Genomic DNA, 6,080 nt, shown 5'->3' with positions numbered 1-6,080 from the left:
GCTACAGTCCAGCTATGAATCTGTATATATTTGAAGCGTGAAAAATTAGGGCCAACCTTGGCTTGCAGATGTTCCCACAAAAGTAAATCTCCCTCATAAAAGAGGTCACCCCATACTTCCAGGCCTGCCTCTCTCAAAGGAATTGCTAGAGTGTCTTCAAGCCAGGCAGGATTTTCAGGCAAGTCCCACAGCGGAGTTTTTTCACAAAAGTAATTTACTTTTATGGATTTCATGACTTCTGCCCATGCTCTGGCAAGACCTTGTAGGGTCTTCAGTTTAATTTTTTTAAAGAACTTTGGGTTACCAAACTTAAAAAGTAAACCAGAATAATTAATTATTTCCCCATCCAACATAGCTGCATACATAAGACCCACCCCGAGGCTACGGGACCCTTCAACAGCATTCGTGAGTGGGATAATTGAAAGGCCCAAGCATAGATTTTTAGATCTGGAGCCGCCAAGCCATCCTTATCACGCCGCAGTCTTAGTTTTTTCCAGGCGATCCGTGGAAGATGATTGTTCCAAATAAAGGATGAGATATTTGATTGAAACTTGGCTAAGGTTTTTTGATCAAAGTATAAAGGAATGGTATTAAATAAAAAAGAAAATTTTGATAAGATTGGCTCTACCTATTAATGAGAGAGGCAGGTGTGACCATGATTGGAGAAGCTTATGGCAATCCTTAAGAACTGCAGACAAATTAACTTGGACTATTTTATTAATATCTTTTACTATTGTCAAGCCTAGATATCGCATTGAAATGCCTGGTTGAAGTTCTGCTGGAGAGTTCTCATCATTCCAAACAAGCATTTCAGTTTTGGCTGCGTTAATTTCATATCCCGACACTTGTCCAAAAGCATGAGCCAATTTCACGATAGCCGGAAGAGCGGTAGTGGCTTCTGATGTTAAGATAAGCACGTCGTCGGCATATAATGCCACCTTCCTCATCCAGCCTTGATAATAGAAAGGTTTGATGGAGAGCTCCTCCCTTAGATATTGCGCAAAAGGCTCAATATAGAAATCAAAAAGCAAGGGGGAGAGCGGGCATCCCTGTCGGGGTCCCCTAGTAATGGAAAAAGGGCTCGATAGATCACCATTGACGAGAAGGGATGCAGAGGGACTACTATACAACAAGCCAATCACCCTACGGAACCCTTCCCCTACACCAAACTTGGCCAAGGCCTCCGACAGGTACACCCAGTTAACCCTGTCGAAAGCCTTGGTTGCGTTAGCGTAAGGACCGCCAATGGAAGATTATTGGATGTTGCGATATCTATGGCACCAATTAAATCATAGGTTAATTCATATAATTGTCTGCCCTTCAGGAACCACTTTTGATTAGAATGAAGGACAGAAGGTGCGATATTGACCAATCTTGAAGATAGAACAGTGGTGAAGATTTTATAATCCACATTCAGAATGGAAATTGGCCTATACGACCCACAAGCCTCCTTGGGTTTACCCGGTTTTAAAATAAGGGTAATAGAGGCGTTATCCCACGATGGTGGAGGGGACATTCCTTCTAAAAGTATTTGATTAAACAGCTTAGTGAGGAAAGGAGCGATCTCTGATTCCAGGATTTTATATAACTCAGCTGGCAGCCCATCAGGTCCGGACGCCTTCCCCTTCTTACCTCTCTTTATGGCAGATCTCACCTCGCCCTCTGTGATGGGTTTATCCAAGTGTTGGGATTGTTCAAGAGAAAAAGAGGGTAGAGTGATATTGTTCAACCAGCTCTTAACAGACTCAGCCGATATTACTTTGTCTTCTTGATATATTTCTTGGAAGAATTCCCTAATGGCTTCCTAATTTCATCGTCTGAAGAAAGATTGATGTTTCCTACTTTTATAGATGCGATGTTGTTCCGGAACTGATCTACTTTGGTCTTCCAAGCCAGTAATTTACCAGCGCCTTCACTATATTCGAAGTGCGCCAACTTACTGGCTTCCCATCTCTGTTGAACCCTCAGATTTAAAATCGAAGCCAAACTTCCTTTCAGAATCAGCAGTTGATTGTGAAGAGGATCTAACATAGACCCTGAAGCTGTGCTGTTAATATCGATCTCATGTTGAACACGAGCCATATCTGATTCGATGGAGGAAATCTTTTCGTTATAATTCTTCCTCCGAAAGGCAACTTTAGCAATAATCAGCCCTCTCAACGTTGCCATAAACGAGTCCCAAATAATTCTATTTGAGGCAGAGCCATTATTTAACAAAAAGAAGTTCCGAGTCTCCGACTTTAGATATGAGATATCCTCCTCATTAGTAAGGAGAGAGCGATCAAAGGACCACGTAGTCGGGGTTTTTTCACTACGAAAACCTAACACCAATTTAACCGCAGAATGGTCTGAGAGATGTGAAGGAAAGTATTCTATTGTTTTGACGGAATCAACCATTCTTTGAGTGATCAAAATATAATCAATCCTTGACTTATGATAATATTTAAGATTCCGATAGGAAACCCCCTGTTGTTTTCCTGACCTTTTTCGCCAGACATCCACAAACCCGTACTGCCTCATAGCGTCTAGTAGAAAGGATCTAGTCTTAGACAGAACCGAAGATCGGTTATTAGGGGACTTGTCCAAGACAGGGTCCAACACGATATTGAAATCGCCGGCTAAAATTATAGGTCCTGAAATGGAAAGTAACTGCAAGAATATTGTTTCCAAAGAAAAGGGGTCATCCTGATTCGGGCCATAATAGCCGACTATTGTAACAGAAAACCCAGCCATAAGAACTGAGGCTATAGCCCATCTGCCAGAAGAATCTACAGCCTGTGAAATTAACTTAGCTTTAACTCCTTTTTTGAAAATAATCGCAACCCCTCTTGTATGAGAAGTTTGAGTAGTAGAGACCATAAAATCATTCCATCTATTCTTCTTGGTAAGAGCAGACAGTTCAGAATGGGTTAAGTGGGTTTCCTGCAACACCATGACCTGCCCATCCGAGTCCTTCAGATATTGTAAAATTCTATTGGCTCAGGGCTTGGTGCGGAGGCCATTGACGTTCCAGGAAAGAAAACCTACACTACTCATCTCTTAACCAGTAGACCACGATGAATAAATACTATACCAAAGAGGATATTAATAGTCACGTTGATAGCTTGCTTCCAATAATTTTGTGTGATATGTGAATTACCATTCCAAAAAATACTATTTAGGGTATTGAGGACGTTTTTATATTTTTGCCACCCCTTCGCATTCACCCCCTCAGGGTGAGAGCCCCTCCCCCCGTGAAGAACCCTTGCATTATCTAACCGGAACAATGTCCAGTAGATAGTGCCCCACCGGTTGAGCCCCTGCAGGAAAGTTCAACCGCTTACTATTCAAGTGACTAATAAAGAGTGAAGAAAAATGAAAAGTTTTTGAAACAGAGAAGAAAATTAATTGAAACTATGAGCCTCTTGACTAGTGCATATATAGTGCATATATATATAGGTGCATCTGCCTCTTGATTTTCATATTGAATAAATGGAGGATTGAATGCAAGGTCCTGTTAAGTAGGTTTAATAATGGGCGCCTAATGTTAAACCTTACGGGCCCCTTTGCCCAGATCCATTAGTAACTCATCAGCTGCTTGCGCGGACCTGATGTTAAACATCTTGTTGTTGTACATTACTTTAAGGGCTGCCGGAAACATGAGCCGAGCTGTTGCGCCTAATTTTCTGAAGGCATCCAGGCGCCTCCCAAATTCCCATTGCTTTTCCAGTGTTATTCTAGAAAGGTCCGATCTTATCAAAAAAGTAAAACCTTTCCCTGACAAAGACTTTTGTTTCAAGGCCATATTTAAGATGCATTCCTTTAAGACATAAGTATGAAAATTGACTAGGATCTTGCGAGGTTTAGACCTCTGAGGATTCAATTTGAAGGGATCCCTGTGCACCCTCTGAATGTCGGCTGACAGTTCTGCGATAGTGTGTTCTAGAGACAGTGCATCCTTCAGTAAGGAAACAATGTATTGTTTGATATCTGACCCTTCAGATCCTTCCGGAACATTCAAAATATGGATGTTCCCCCTTCTCGCATTGTTTTCAAGGGACTCCATACTCTCGCTGAGAGCCAGATCTTCCCTTGTAAGTTTCTGAATATCCACCTTCGCTTGATCCAAGTAGATTGAATGAATGCCAACCGTCTCTTCTAACACTCCAGTTCTTATAGTGAGGCCTTCAATTTTATTGTCGAGTGTTTCACAGTAGTTTTTGAACTCTAGTTGATTAGCAGATGATTCCGCTAATCCTTTTCTTATCTCCCGAGTAAGAGCTGAAAACATCTCCAGAACTGAGGCTGCTGTCATCGGAGGGGGAGAGGTGGGGTCAAGTAGGACAGGGATAACAGAGTCATCTACATCTACACCCCCTGATGCGCCTCCCAACTCAGTAAAATCTAATTCTTCAGCCTCTTCAGAGTATACTGTAGTAAGAACTTGAGGTAAGCTCTGTTCTTGCATGTATGAAGACTGAGGCTGAGGTTGTTCTAGCAGAGGAGCCTGCGCAGGCAGCGCAGGCTGTTGCTCTATCTCTGCATCAGGCGTTCCTTATGGGCTTGCTGCTAAATCAGTAGTTACAACTGTTTCTATTGCTTGACTAGGGTACTTCTCAACTCGGTCTTTCAACCCAGATACTGATGTATCTGCTGGCACGGCGGGTTAGCAATAAGATAAGGAATTGGCCTCCAAGGTTGGTGCCATACCTGTATCGTCCATGACTTCAGGAAGATGTCAAATCTGACGAACGACTTTAAAGTAGGAGCGAAGTGAAGGAGTAATTTTTGAGCCTGCTGGATGCACTGATTTAGAATCCTTGGTCTTCACCTTGGTTTTACTCTTCACAAATGTGTTTTTAGACTTAAATTCAGTGTTCAAAAAGGAAGATGATTTCTTCTTAGATAATGTATTGACTCCTTTCCCAACCTCTATTCCCCCTTCTGGGACTCCTACTTTGCTTACTCCAGGTTTCTTTTTACGTCCACGACCTCGACCTTGTTTGATCTGGCCTTTGGGAGTATTAGGAGAGCTGCCAGTAGTCTTTAATGTGTCGGGGATATTGGGAGTATTTTTACTAGAAGAAACCTGTAAATTATCCTCAACATCAATAGCACAGTCAGGAGGAGTAGGGATGGTTTCTACAAATGAGAGGTCTGTGGAACTACCACTGCCCAGTTCATGCACAAAAGACCCCTCCACTGCGGCAAAGGGACCGGAGTATTGTATATGTTGGAGCTGACCTTGTGATCCTTCTTTTAAGTCTGCAGCTATAATTGTGTTAGTAGGGTTCTCTAAATCTATTGCACCTCGAGGGGGAAACAGGTTTCTTAATTTTTTACCCTTCTATAGCTCCAGCACGGCAACGCAGATCCTCGGACTGGATATAGGAATAACTGGTAGCAGTGAGAGGCTTTCCAGAGGGGGAGAGGAGGATAAACAGCTGCTCTCTATATGGACTGGTGGGCTGGTGGGCGCTTTAATATCCGACCTCCCTCCTATACCAAGAGTCTGAGTATGACAATTCCCCAAGCTTAATTCATAGAAACCCCACTTGCCTGCGCCGAAGGATTCCACTCGAAACCCCCCACAACACCCGCTACCTCGGCGTCCTCCGTAGCCGTCTTCAACACCGCCTCACATAGACCGAGGCACCATGGAGACAGAAAGAGGACTCCGGAGCTCCGCCAGCCGCTCTGCGAGGAACACACCATCCGTGCGGTAAACGGAACCCAACAATGTAGATTTACCATCACCGTCGCCAGAAAATTAAACAACAAAAGCTCTCACAAGTCCCGGAGACCTTCACACGCATCTCGCCGTGTTCGCACACTCTTTTCCATAGCGGGAGACGATCCTGCAGGGAGATCAACACGGAGCACCGTGGCGAGCTAGCTTGCCGCCGCCATGTTCTTCCTAGCATTGTGTATAATTCTTGGACGAATAACACGATAACTGGTGCGCTTAGTTACATTACAGGTCAATTCCGTTTCAAAATCTTCTGTGATTGTAGGACACAGGTGCTGCTCGGCACTACTCTTACTTGTTTGTAACTTTGCGCTAGCTTGGACTGATTAATGATGCAAGAGTTTACTTTAGA

At 43.4% G+C, this 6,080-nt stretch overlaps 1 pseudogene; it reads right to left on the bottom strand.

Annotated features, from left to right (window-relative positions):
• Window positions 1-3,526: 3,526 nt before the first annotated feature.
• Window positions 3,527-4,687, bottom strand: LOC147703015 (uncharacterized; annotated as a pseudogene).
• Between the last annotated feature and the right edge of the window lie 1,393 nt (window positions 4,688-6,080).

Source organism: Lissotriton vulgaris, chromosome 7 (genome assembly GCF_964263255.1).
Source record: "Lissotriton vulgaris chromosome 7, aLisVul1.2, whole genome shotgun sequence".
In the NCBI taxonomy this organism is placed as follows: Eukaryota; Metazoa; Chordata; class Amphibia; order Caudata; family Salamandridae; genus Lissotriton; species Lissotriton vulgaris.
This window is presented reverse-complemented; position numbering and strand designations above follow the sequence as displayed.